This window comes from Myotis myotis, unplaced genomic scaffold (assembly GCF_014108235.1).
Source record: "Myotis myotis isolate mMyoMyo1 unplaced genomic scaffold, mMyoMyo1.p scaffold_m19_p_3, whole genome shotgun sequence".
Taxonomy (NCBI): Eukaryota; Metazoa; Chordata; class Mammalia; order Chiroptera; family Vespertilionidae; genus Myotis; species Myotis myotis.
In genome coordinates, this window is record NW_023416335.1 from 14,619,633 (window position 1) to 14,633,970 (window position 14,338).

Consider the following 14,338-nt stretch of genomic DNA (forward strand, 5'->3'; position numbering starts at 1 on the left):
GCTTGTGAGCACTGCCATCTTGTGAGGGTGTGATGGTCAATTAGCGTATTCCCTCTTTATTAGATTGGGTATTTCCAATTCACTATATTAGCACCTACATGTCAGATATTTTGATAGTTGTTAAGTATATAAGGATAAATAAGGTACTGTCTCTACCCTCTAGGAGATTTCAAACTTAGCAATTGATATATTTTCATATAATAGCAGTGAGTCTGATTTATTTATAAATTTCTTTTCTTTATAGATTATACTCATTTTTCCCATATTTCAACTGAAAGCCAAAAATGCTTGAGAATTTGGTAATTTTGTATAAGTTACAGAATTCTGGTTACCTTTGTCTATCTTGACAAGAGCTAAATTTTTGGGATTTGCTTACATAAACTCTAATGTCACAGAGTGTTCATAACATTATAAAACAACCTCTAAGCGAGAGAGAGAGAGAGAGAGAGAGAGAGAAAAGGAGACAAAGGAGAGACAGAAAGAGACATTTATTTTGTAACTCAGTCATAATGATACACAGGGCCACCTGGTGGTCAGTTATGATGATACATTGATACATTATGTGCCTTTTCGAAAATAATTTCTGGAATTACTGTTAGTTTCAACATATGCCCTAGGATATATCTCCACAAGTTGTTTTCTGTAAGATGTAACAGTTTCTTAGTTCAGTCTATTCACCTTACACAAAGCAGAGGATAAATTTTAAAATGTTTTTTAGTTTCATTCCTTGGCAAATAATCTTGCCAAGTCTTCTTATATTCCAAGGTAAAAATTTCCAACAACCACAGATAATTCTTTACAAACTTGATGTAGAAGTGTTTGGCTTAAATCTTTTAAGGTTATTAGGATGAGAAAACATTAAGCTGTCAAGAATCTGAAAATAGCTTGCTGAAATTTTATAATAACTCACTCTTAGGTAGTCTTTGTCACTATTCCTGGATAATTATTTGCAGAAGCTATTACACAAATTGTTGGTTCTATCAATTAAGTCATGTTTACTCAAAATGAATGTATAGTATCTTTTGCTAGCACAGAATGAGAGATTATATAAAGGAAGAATCATTTCAGTATTTAAACAGTGCTAACTGCCCTTAACGATAACTTTCTCTAAAATGTATAACTATTATTTTATAATCACAAATTAGAAATGTGATTTTATTTGAAATAATTGTCTACTTTTGTCATATTAAGACTTCCACAAGCATAATTTCAATTTTGTTGTGTCTTTATGCTATTTGGGCTAGTGACAAATAATCTGAGATGGTGGCAGATGGGCCAAAATAATGTCATCCTTCATAAATATGAGCAGCCATGAACTAGGTGTAATTTGTCAGACTGTTCTTTTATGTATAAAATAAGTCTTTTAATATTATTCCTTGAAATATGACTCAGTTTAATTAGTTTGGAATATCAAAATACAATTTTTTAGACCTAATTTCTTATCAAGTCTTTTCTGGAGATATTTTAGTTTTTTTAATGAATTAATAGTGTCTTTAATAAAAATGTGTTAACTCTTTTGAATTAGTGTTTCATGTTTCTTTGCATAAGTCCCCAGAAGTGGAGTTGCTAGGTCATAAGGCAGTAAATGGTGATGGAAAGAGACATGACTTGGGGTGGTGAACACATAATACAATATACAGACGATGTAATATAGAATTGTACCCCTGAAATCTATATAATTTTATTAACCAGTGTAACCCCAATAAATTCTATTAAAAATGTAACTCTTTCTAGCATATGAACCTTGGTTTATACCTTCAAAGAAAATACTACTAAATAAACATACATACTTTAGAATCTCATAAGAATTCAAGTAAACTCAAATCAAAGCATAGAAAGTTCATTATTTTACCTCTGTTGCAGGACTTATAATAGCAGTCTTATTAAAAGTGTATTAGTACTTTACTCCTTTATGCCCTGGTGTCATAAAGCAGCTATACTATACTCATAATAGTAAGAAAATATGAATGTTTTATCTATTTTCATATAAATTTAACTCAGTGAAAGGAAAACACAGACCAAGTAATAACCAATTTTGCTTTATTAAAATAATTTAATGAGAAATTATTCAGCTAGGTTTGCATTTTACCCATATTTTGAAGTCCCAGACTCTTGGGAAGTCAGTTTTTATTAAAAATTTATTCATTAGACATAGTTTTAAAAAGAAATAGAAATTTTGGGTGGTACTACATCACACACATTAGGATAGCTACTATTAAAACAAAACACAGAAATAACAAATATTGGTGAGGATGTAGAGAAATTGGAACCCTTTGTGCACTATTGGTGAGAATGTAAAATGACATATCTGCTATGGAAAACGCTATGGAGGTTTCTCAAAAATAAAAACAGAATTTCTGTGATCCAGCAATTCAACTTTTGGATATATATTCAAAAGAATTGAAAGCAAAAACTGTACGAGAGATTTGTACACTCATATTCATAGTAGCATATTAACAAGAGCCAAAAGGTGGAAGCAAACCATGTGCCCATTAAGAGATGAATGGGTAAATAAAATGTGCTATATATAAAAATATAATTTTATTCATTATTATAAAAGCTTACTACTTTAATTAGTCCAGTATTCTCCTGGAGAAAAGGAAGAAAATAACAAGTTCTTTTTGCATAACCTAAATAGCTATATGTTTAATTAGTCTATTGATTGCTATTAAAAATTTTTTTTCTTCCCACAGTAATTCAATTAGATAGATTCTAAAATTCTTCTTACTGGAACTTTTTTTTCTTTCAGGAGTTTCTTGTGTGATGTTGTGATACTTTTATTCTTAGTTCTAAGCCTAGATATAATATAGTCCTCTGTTATTACAATGGACTTTCCTCTAGATAAGACATTCTTTTTAAGAAATATATGCTATTCCAAGATGGGAAAGTGAAATAGGTATTCTTTTTTAAATATAATAATGAATATAAAATATGGTCCCTCTGACTTCTAGGAGCTCAAGTTGGGCAAAGAAGAACAGAACCACAAATGATTTTTCATACAATATAGGAAGTGTTATGAAGCACAGAGGAAGGAGCAATTGATTCTCTGCAGAAATTACTAAAGCAAGAACTCAGCATTTACTGCTCCTGGTTTGTTCTCTACCCACATTTGAGGCTTAGTATTTTCAGTCTAACATTTTTGTGTGTTTTTCCATTTAGAATATTTGTTTTTTCCATACTTTTGCTTGACATTGTCAAAAGAATATTGCCTTATATGATCTTATTCAATTTCACTCTCCAGTTGCTCTGGGTCATCTAAAAGCTTGACACAAAATAAATGAAATGAACAACTAAGCAAAAGGAGAAAATATACAATTCTTCTCTAGCTTGTTCTCAACAACCGTATCATTCTACCAAATAGATAGCACTTTCTTCTGTATCAGGCAGGAGGCATCAAGTGATCAGAATCATGCAAAACGTGAACACAGGAACTTACTGTCTAGAATGAGGGTAAAAGTGTGCTTGCCTATGTGCATGAACTGGTTTGCTGGTTATTTTTTTAAAGGTAAAGCTTGTATAACCTTGGAACTTTTTCCTGAAGATGCTAATAGGCAGTAACTTATTTATCTCAAGTTCCAAAAGTGTCCTTTCTTTAGTTTTCCTAAGGTGTTAATTAATATCTTGCTAATAAAGAAGCAAGATCTCCAATCTGCAAATCGTAGAATTTTGTGCTTTAGTGTTTACTCTAGCTGCTGGTAGAGGTATATACACCTACACACACATGTACATACACAGAGGCCTTGGGTAGTCCGTGACTAGCAGAACTGATCCTGAAGCCAGGCTTGTGATGTCATTATTAAGAAAGTAATAGTTAACTCTATTACTAAAGGATTATGGGTCACTTATATAGCTGTGGTATGGACTTGTAGAGGGACATTGTTTTCTATGGCCTTGTCCATGCCTGTTTAGAAACTGCCATTATCAGTAGGGCCGACTTAAACTTCCTCAATATTAAATATGGTACTAATCCTAGATTAATTTTATTTTTAATTTATCTCAAACTTCATATTTTAAAATACTACTTTTTTGCATATTAATCTTTAGTCAAGTTTCATAAGGATTGCTACATTGAAGGGTTGGTCCATTTCTACAGTAGATAAAAATAGGCCAAAATCTATATGTACTTCATGAAATCATTATATATAAAGTAAATTTAAAGATAAAAACTAACAAAAAGCAAAATATATTAAATATAGTAACAAATTTATATTTTTCACTATGGCTTATTGTTGACACATGGATATACTTGAAGCTGCTACAAGTTAATAGGTCACCAACTAGTATAGTAAAAAATATCAAATATCTGTATGATAGGAACTTATTACCAATACATAGATCTTTCCTTTTGCATGAGGTTTTCTATCTAATAAGAAAACAGAGATTTATTCCTTGTAAGGTTCTGTTTCTTTTGGTAGAGAAGAGGGAAAGTTCATCTGCATGATTTTTCTCATTACCTTCCTCTGAGAAGCTTTTACTTTTTCTTGGAAATTACTTAAGCCCTTCTATTTTATCCACTATTTTATGAATGTATACATTTCTATTCTTCGCATAGTGTGATTACAATATTCTAGTGACCCAGCAAAATTTTTAGGATAGTAAGATCAAATGACACGCCTCATTTTCATTACATAAAAGCTGTTTTATTATAAAGAGGAATGGAGAAATCTGTTTTCTGAGATTCCTTAAATGTTAGTTTTTTTAATTAAAATTCTTTCACTGATGTTAATAAAAATGAAGTTCTATCTCCCTGGTGATTTATAGGAGAAATAATTGTTAGCAAATCAAGTGCTTTAAAGTTTGAAAAGTATTACTGTTATCACCATCATTATTATCTTGTGTTGGATATATTATTGTGTTGTCCCATGCACTGAGAGGTTGCTGACTTGATTCCCAGTCAAGGCACTTGCCTGGGTTAAGGGTTCAATCCCCAGTAGTGGGTATGTAGGAGGTAAGTGATGGATGTTTCCCTCTCTCTCCCTCTCCCTTCCTCTATCTCTAAAATCAATAAAAACATTTTCAAAAAACAATATGAAGCAAATAAACGAACTAAATTATATCAGTGTTAAATTATTTAGAATCTACCTAAGGCCATGTTTTTAAAGTAGGTTGGAGGCTTCACTGCTAAAGATTGGTTTGAATATGATAGTTGTTTTATTTAAGGTGAAGTGGGAGGAATTATAGGGAATATAATAAAGCACATTGAGTCAAATTGCTCAAAACACTCATGAATCAAATTGCTTTTATTTAACTGACGAAGTTTATTGTTTAAGGGTACAAACCACATCAAGGCAAAGATATATTTGACATCAGAGTCTGCTGGATCCAGAGACTCAAACTATATCATGTATCTGACTGTTTCTGTTTCTTTAACCCACCTACCCGATGCCTTTCTGTCCCACTTCCTGAGCATTACTCTGCTGCCTTCTCTGTCCCCTTCCCCTCACTCACTCTTACACCTTCTCCTTCCTGCCCTCTTCTTATTCTTTCTCTTTGCCTTCTCTGTTCTCCATTTTCTGTCAGTGTGTTTTTGATTTCTTAGATTCTTCTGTGTTGAGCATGGCTATTGGCAGCTCTGGGGATACAACACTAAAGCTCTTATTATTTTTTCTAATGTAAAAAGAAGGCTCTTCATGAAAAGTCTCAAGGAAGAACTCTGAACTGACCAATCACTGGTCTGTGGTTGGACTGTGATTATTGGTCAGGGGTGGAGCAGGACTCTGTGATTGGAAAATCTACCAGAATGACATAACCATAGAAAAGGAGGAGCAATTCCCCCAAATGGGGGACAGAACGCTTTCCAGAAGAAGGATGTAATGGCATTGGGGCAGACAAAAATCGCATGTCCTCTGTGCTTTTTTACTTAGATTTATATTTTCCCTGGTTCTAACTTAGTACTAATAGCTAGAAATGGACTATTCCTTACATTATAAAAACATGATTTCATAAGAAATTAAATTCCTTTGCAATGGAAAAGGAGATATGAATGTGGGTCCTCAGAATTTCACCAGATTTTTTCTTCAGAGTACACAAATGTGTTTTTATTGATAAAGAATGTTTTCTCCATTATTGCTAACTTAACCAAAAAGTAGAGTAGCTGCCTTCTTTAGATATTCACCACATATTTTTTGAAACAGCTTATTCTCCAAAAAGAAGGTCATGCCAAGTAGAATTCCATATGTTGCTTTACAGTCTATGATCCTAGATGTTAAATTTCCCATGCCCTATTGAAGAAAATTCTTTATTCCTAGCAGCTTTTAGGGAATACGTTAGAAGGTATAGTCACTCTATTTTCCATCTCTAGAGGAGCAGTGTTTGAGAGGCAGCACTTATTGTGGTTAAACATCTCCCATCTGCCATATACTAGCTGTGATCGGCACAATAATGGGACCCCAGTGATGGCCATACACTAATACCCAGCACCTGTGACTGTTGTCTTATGAGGTGAAAGGAACTTTGCTGGTGAGGATCTTGCGATGAGGAGATTATTTTAAGTTCTCTGGTAGCCCCAATAAAATCACAAGGGTCCTTATAGAAAGGATGAAAGAGGGTCAGACAGAGAAGAGATGTGATGTGGAAGCAGAGGTCATAGTGATGCAGGGGCCACAAGCCAAGGAATGTGGGCACCCTTTTGAAGCTAGAAAAAGCAAGGAAATGGATTATCTCCTAGAGTGTTCAGAAGAAATACAGCCCTGCTGATCCATTTTAAACCTCTGACCTCCAGAATTGTAAGAGAATAAATTTGTGTTTTAAACCACTAAGTTTCTAGTAATTTGTTACAATAGCATAAGGAACCTCATACATTAACTCTGTGACCTTCTATTGCTCAGTTTTCTCATCTGTAAAATGGAAGTAATAATAGAACAGAAGCATTATTTGAGGATTAAATTAGTTCATTCAAGTAAAGTGCCTGTCAAATAAGATTTTTATATATAATTTTATATGTGAATTAAATTTGGAGAGCAGTGGTTGGATCTCATGAAGAGTAGATAGTAAAGAACACATCATGTGTAACTTAAGTCCAAATTTATTATAATTAACAAGTATACAGCTGTATCCTGAAAGTCATATATATAACCATGGATCTGGAAAGGACCTTAGATTTAGAGGTTACTAATCTACTCCATTACCCCATAAGGATTCTATGCTATATTCCAACCTGGCATTTCTGTGCTATAGCCCTATAAGCTCTCTGCCATAATTAGTTCTTTGTGGAATAACTTAAATGGTTAGAAATATTTCTCCCATTTGTTAAGCCAAATACAGTACATGTCACTTCTTTTTGGAACTACATTGTATATGGCTAAGCATTTTTCTTTTTTAGCGTTCCTCTGAAATACTGACAATAGAAGTTAGAATCCTTCCTATAATTATAACCTTCTCTTACCACCTCAGTCTTTTATACTGTAGACGAAATAACCCCATTCGTTTTTTTATTCTGCTGATACGACATAAGTTTCCTTTTACCTTTTTGTAAATTTGTCACATCGATTCACTGAGCTTCCTGTCAAACCAGCTTCAGAGTAGTTTAATCTGGGCTAGTCTTACTTAAATTAATTTTTAATCTTGATTTATATATTTGAACAGTTGACATTTTTTATCTCTAATTGCAGGACATTATATCTGATCCTCATTTTTTATGTTCTTCTTTTAATACTCATCATCAATTGTCATCATTTTGCATCCTAAGATCAAGACTGATTTTGTTCTTTCATGGATAGCCAGCTGCTCCTTTTCCTCAAACTTCCATTTCTTTTAAGTTAGCAAGAAAAACGGTGAATTTACCAAGTCTTTTGGTCCCGTGCCCTGTATTTCTTTGGGTAAAGTTGTTCATTTCTACAAAATTCAGTAAAAGTGATTAGTGGTGTGCTTGACACATTATCCAAGCATATTCTCAGTCACTTCCTGGCATATGCATTTGAGTGAGTAGTCTTACAGAAGGCTTGTGCTGCCTCTATAAATCATCATTAATCATCACTGTTCCTTAATACCCGTGAATTCTCATCATTAGTGCATGTATCTTTAAAAACCTAGATTACCTACTGAGAAGAGCCTCATTTCGGCATTATTCTGATCATTAATGCTCAGTATTCTTATGTTTTACTTACTCCTGAGTCTCTAGCCTTCTCAGTGTCTACCTCATAAACTTTATTACTGGATTCTTTTCCCTTCCTAACCTCATTCCTGCCTTTATTTTACTACTCTCCTTCTCTCTGACTTTTTCCTTTTTCCCTCTTCCCTTCCCTTTCCTTCTCTCTCCCATCATCACTCTATCCTACCAAATAACTGTCCAGAAGTTGTGCTCTGGATCTCATACTAAATTCCTTATATCTTGGAGCGCCCTTCTTATCTCACTCAGAGAATTTGCTCCCACTTTAGTGACAGTGTTTGCTAAGTTTTGTAACCTTTCAGCACATGATAGTTGTATATGTGTGCTGTCCCCCAATATACTGGTAGACACACTTTGCCAAATGTCTCATTGGTTAACAGCGTCCTGGAGAAACATTCCTCTTGGCTTTTAATATCCAACTTTAGAGAATGTATATATCTTAAAAGTTTTTCAGCCAGTGTGTATTTATATTTATGTTCCAAATTTTAATACTTACATTTTAACAGAAAAATGAATTTCAGCAAAAAGTCGAGTCACATTTCAAATACAGTTAACAAAATATCAGAAACAGGTATAAATCATTTGAAACCCTGATAAGTGTTTATAAATGGGATATGTATCTTAGATGTTATTGAGACTAAGCAAAGTCATGTCATTGCATACCAAGAAATTGGTTGCTAATAATCATATATTGATTACATTTTTTTTTCCAGAGTTTTGTTAAGTTTGAATGTTATATTGTGTTTTTTAAATGTTTTAGGATATTGGTTTAGATTTTTGTATTGGAATGAAATATATTATACTTTTTATTATTTAAATATTGTGGCACAGGATAGTATAATTATATTGGGGTCGTGTCTTTTTTTTTCTTTGAAAAAATGATTTTCAGCTGTCCTTCAGGGAGTGAGACACATCTCCATTTTCCTAATGAATTGGAAAATTCTTCTTAAATAATAATCTTCCTGGTTTATGTCTACTTCCATACTTAGGTGAACTTTTTTTTTTAATTTACCAACACAATAGATAATAGTGCCGTTTAGATAAAATTGCTTAATGCTTACCCTATAATTCCAGGTACTACTTTCTATAATAGTTTAGTAGAGATTTTTCCCGAGATAATTTTGTTTTCCCTTAAATTCTGTTCAGGAATCATTAAAATTGTCTTAGAAACAGATCTGAGCAGTATTGAGAATCAAATACAAGGTAAGAGTTTTAGATCTGAAACTTCAGAGGTCATTTAACCCTCCACCTCATTTTTCCAAATGACAATAAAATGGAGGCTTCCAGGAAGCTAAAGTGACTCTCCCCGAGGTCACACCAGGAAATTGATGGCAGAGCTAGCACACACTCCAGATCTTTTATCACACAGTCCAGTGTTCCCCCTGTATTTTATACTGATGAATAAGTTGTTTGGTATTCAGTTAGGGGGGGAAAGTTTATAGAGTTTTGGCAGTAACAATTTTAAGAGTAAGAATATATGAAAAGTAGTTTATTAGAGTAAAAGATGACTTCTTAAATTGTCATAAACACACTGTGGAGTAGCATGGTCCAAAAAAAGTTTCAACCGTCTGTCTGACATTCTGTCTGTCCAGTGTGGTGGGCACTAGCCACCTGTACCTATTGAAAAACCTGAAATCTGGTTAGTGCAACCGAGGAACAGAATTTGTATTTTTAAAATATTTTTTTATGATTCACTTAAAAGTAAGTAGCCATGTGAGAGTGGTGGATACTGTATTAGCATACTTTGTTATGATAACATTATAGCACAGGTTATGTTTAATGTTAACTAATACTGGCTAATTACAAAGGTCAAAGTTGTAGGAGGCAAGAGAAGGAAAGGATCTCCACCAGGAAAATACTCTGCTCAAGCGTAGATCTTGAAATCCCCAAATTATTCTATGTTTAGAATGACTGTTGAGTGTTTAGTCTGATCATAATTCTAGACTTTGAAGCAAGTAGCAAAATGAATGAGAAGAGTGAGTGACAGGATGCAGAAGTAAGAAAAAAGCATTGAGAATGCTGATAACTGTAATTTTCCCCCTATTGTCCTGAAAATATTCATGAAAGATTATAGGGAGAAAAAAATAATTCAATAATTCTTAGAGTCATCGTTTATATATACTAGAATATCAGTTAATCTGAAATTGATCTTGGTGGAAGACATAGCTTTAACTTCTTGAGATTAGATTATCCCCTGGTGCTTTCGTGAAATTCCTTCTATCACTACATAGCTGGTTCCAAATTCTCAAACTATTAGTGAAAACATGGAATATATCGCCTAAATTAATATTTTATTTTATATATAGGCTGTCAGTTTAGTTACAAGAATCAATTCAACTCTTATATTTGCTAGTATCTTGATGAAAAAATATTTGTATGAAAATTATAAACTCGTGGTACTACTTAATACTTGGCAACATAAAGTCCTTGATAACAGGTTTTGTTTTATAATATTCTTCTATTTTTCAATTACAGCTGATGACAATATTGTATTAGTTTACAACCCAGTGTTTAGATGTTTATATAACTTACAAAGTGATCACCCCAAATCTAGTACTCATCTGAATGTAGTTATAATATTGTTGACTGTATTCCCTATGCTGTACTTTACATCCCCATGACTGTTTTGTAACTACCACTTTGTACTACTTAATCCTTTCACCTTTTTCACCCATTTCCCCCCCCCCAACTCTCCTCCCATCTGGCAACTGTCAAAATGTTCTCTGTATCTATGAATCTGTTTCTTGATTGAAGTATATACATAGCTCTTCCCTTGAGATACCTAAAGCATGAGGAATTAAAGCATGTTATGGGGAATGCAAAATGCATTGATCATTTGAATAGTCTCGGGATGGATTTTCTTCATTCTTAGTCCCTTGGCCCAAAATATTAACTAAAATTACTTTTCTTCTTTTGCCCATGTTTACAAGCTCATATGAAAGCTCCAATGCTTTAATATAGTTTTGATGAAAATATTTGGCTTATATTATATAAATATGTTTTATCTGTTTAAAACTAGTTATTGGGATTGCTTTTTAAAATTGTTTTGCTATTACAGTTTTGTTACTCTTTTGTTTACATTGCTTCTTTGAGAGCTCAGATTTGTTTCATTTTTACTCATATATTAGCCATGTTCAGGGCCTAACAGATAGTGAATAACACTCATGAAACCTTAGACAGCTCACTTAACTGCCTTAGTGTCAGTTTCATTAACTGTAAATGAATCTGTTGCAGATGGTCCCTTAGGAGAGTGACTGAAATTGGGGGTGAGGTGACAGGAGAAAGGTGACTTTCAAACTACACCCCCTTCATGCCATATAACAAGAGATGTTACTGATAGGCATGTATTATGCATGGTTTCAAAGTAGAGAAAAGAAAGGTCATAATTCTTTTTAGTTACTTACTGCTTTAAGAACTTGTGATTTCATGATCATAATCTTTCCATGCTCTTCCATCTCAGCAAAGCCAAATGAACTCATTTTTACAAAATCAAGTCTACTTTGACCCTGTCAGTTGCTGAAAAAAGGGTCAGAAGCCCCTTAAAATGTTAAAATTGAGATGTCAATAATCATGACTTCTATTTATTGATGTAGGTTTTCTTCATTTTTATTCAAAAAGTAATTTGTCTTCTAACTACTTCAGAGAAATACAAGGGGAGTTTTATTTTTAATCTTTATGTTTTAGCCTTTATTTTCAACCTTCTTTCTGATAACATACCTCTTTAACACATTAACTTATATTCGTGTGTGTGTGTGGGGGGGGGTGGGTGTGTGTGTGTGTGTGCGCACGCTTATCTTTACATGTATCCTATCATTAGTTTACTAATAATAAAAATTCAGACTTTGGAAAATAAACTTTTTGCTTGCTTATTTTTTTATCCCACTTACTTTATTCTAATCAAAGAAAAATATTTTAAGCCATCCATTTTCTCCATTCCTGGCTGCTATTATCTTGATTATAATTGTCTAGTTTTGTTTCCGACTGATCTATTGCTAGCCTTTATCTGAATGTTATTAAAGAATATAAATGCTCCATAGAGCACCATAGTCTCAGCCAGAATATTTTCAGATTCTCAGCTAAAATGGAACAGAACCTGTGGTTTGTTAAATAAGTAGTTTAGATTTGTTGTCAGAGTGCGTAAAGACCTCCTGTATTCATTATGTTGGTTGTAGCTGCGATGTAGCATTTGAAAAATAGCTTAGACTGTTTATGGATTGTAGTCCTTGGGCACCAGATAGTGGATGTTGGAATGTATTGCAGCAAAGCTGATTAAAGTACTAGGCTCCCTAACAGTAAGAGTGAAAGCCATTTGTAACACCTATGTCCGACTCTGTCAGATATATGTAAATGTTTTCTTTTGAACACTTTGGTTTATTATCAGCTAATCTATGAGGGAATAACATTTTTGCAAAAATGTGCCTTTTGGAGAAAACTGTAGGTAGACTGATTTTTAGCTTTGAAGATCCCAAATACTTTGCAGTTTTACTACCTAGCTTATTGGAGTCAAATTTATTATGACATAGATTTCAATAGTAGCTACTTTCAGTCCCCAATTTTAATGTTTTTACTGTATACTTACTCAAAAATATAAACTGTCAAAATTCCTTGTCCTATTCTGTCCGCCTCCTCTTTGCTTTGGGCCACTTTTCTTCCCAACTGAAGTTCACTGGAGTAGAGCATAGAAATAGTTTACATAATCACAAAACTTGCAGATCTTTAAATATACTTTGTACTCCCTTTGTTAAAATATTTTAATATTTCCTCATTGTTTTCAAAATAATGTTCAGAGTTCTTAGAGGGTCATTCATGATCTTTCTAATTCTTCTCTGCCTCATTCATACCCATTCCCCTGCAAGTCCTTTGTTTCAGGCTTGCAGAGCTACCATTTTCCTTCTCCCTCAGCCTTCTTTACCTGAGGATCACCTGTCTTCCTTCAAAACTCTCTGCAAGTTTCCCATCTTCCAAGAAATCTTCCTTGAACTATAATTACCTGCCTTTTATTAATTCCCACTTAGACTAGTCTTTACACTCTGTATAGAACTTCATACGATTCTTTTTATACTCTACTGTAATCATTTGTTTACTTGTCTGTCTCATTTGATAGACTAATAATTCCTTGACTACAGAGATGATAGTGTCTCTCTTGGTTTTGAATCTGGCGTATAGGCCTTTCAAATAAATGTTCATTGACTGAAAGACTTCTATAGATAATTCCATAATGTGATTTTCTTTGCTCTTGATATTTAAGATATTTGAGGTTATGATTAACTCACCAACTTCCATATTGCCAACTAAAATGTTTAGTAAAGATAGGTGTTTGGTTTTGGGAAGTCAGCAGCTTTATTGGCGAGGGATATAATAATACAAATCTTAAACTGTAAATCAATTAAAGAATCTGGAGTGCAAAATATGGGAAATAGGAAAGGCCAACTCTTATCAGGAATCATGCATTCTAGCTTATCTATGTTTATTGTTGAACCTATGATTTTATTGGTATATAAAATTTCCTTAGGGAAGAATAGATTTTTAAAAATGATTTCCTTATTAGAAAATAACTTTTCACAGTTCTTAGATTTTAATGTAATCTTAATTTGAGAAGCAAGACTGAGTCTAAACTAAAAGAATATTTACCAATGATGGGTTATAGAACTTAAACATGTGCTTGGTGGTCCTGAAGTGTCTTTATAGTGTTTGCATCAATAGTCTGCATTCTGTAGCAAAACAGAAACAAAATGCAAAGAAATCTATATTTACAGTAAGATTATAAAAATAATTTAAACTTATTTCTTCATAGCATTAAACATAAGTATTTCTTCAGTGATATAGCAAACTGAGTCCATGTATTATTAAAGCTGAATCATAGTCCTGGCTATTCTTTTTCTCTATTGAATGAACAAACGCTATATTATTAAAATTTCTTATTCTTTAATTAAGCTTTCAAAAGAAACGTGTTTGTTAAATCTTGAATACCCTAGGAAGTTTGTATTGAAGGTCTTAAATTATATACCTCTTTTTAGTCTGTGATATATTAAAAAATAGAATGAAAAAAATGTATTCACATCTCAATAGTTAGATATCTGCTCATTCACAGAGACCCCAGCCTGCTTTTTAAAAATATTTTTATGGTTTATTGTTTGTTACAACTTGGTACTGGATTTGTATAACGTATAAAGATTATAGCATGTTAGAAAATTATTGTCATTTAGAAATGTATTCACTGTTTTGGTTTTT

General features: G+C 33.0%; 1 protein-coding gene across 1 annotated transcript in view; it reads left to right on the plus strand.

Annotated features, from left to right (window-relative positions):
* TNKS (tankyrase) overlaps positions 1–14,338 on the plus strand; it is a 149,929-nt gene that overhangs the window by 57,570 nt on the left and 78,021 nt on the right. The gene's annotated exons all lie outside the window — the stretch shown is intronic.